Consider the following 614-nt stretch of genomic DNA (forward strand, 5'->3'; position numbering starts at 1 on the left):
GATTGAACTGGGGACTTGTGCTTGCTAGGCAGGCACTTATACCGCTGAGCTATCTCCTCGGCCTAAATGTTATTTTCTTTCAAAAGCAAATAGCATGAGAAAAGTCATGAGGAGGCAAATGGGTGGATTTTGTGGGATTTAAAGCCCAGAAACACATTAAAATGAGTAGTAGAGAAACAAACAAAAGCAAGGAAGAAAGTTTTAACTAGGTCATTGAAAATTGTGAATTCCAAGGTATATCAAATTCCTCTGAAGCAAAGGTTAAATTTTTGCTTTTAGCCAAACTGTTTACTTATGTAGCCAACTTATTCCATTTACTCAATTTGTAGGAGAAGAGGTCGTATTCATGTAATAATCAGTGTTAATATCAACTGTTCCTGTGTTCAAAGGAGTTTTTTTGTTTGTTTGTTTTTGATACTACTTCATACAATGCTTCAAACAGGTCAGAAACATCTGGAAACAAAATTATACAATAGTTTTCCCACAAATGATTCCACTGCAGCACTGGAAGAAGAGACAGCTCTGTGCTGGTTTTTTTTTTTTTTTTTCTTCTGTTTCAGTGCTGGGGACTGAACTCAGGGCTTTCACACAGAGCTCCATCCAGGCCCCACTTT

This window comes from Octodon degus, unplaced genomic scaffold, assembly GCF_000260255.1.
Source record: "Octodon degus isolate 3935 unplaced genomic scaffold, OctDeg1.0 scaffold00050, whole genome shotgun sequence".
NCBI lineage: Eukaryota > Metazoa > Chordata > Mammalia > Rodentia > Octodontidae > Octodon > Octodon degus.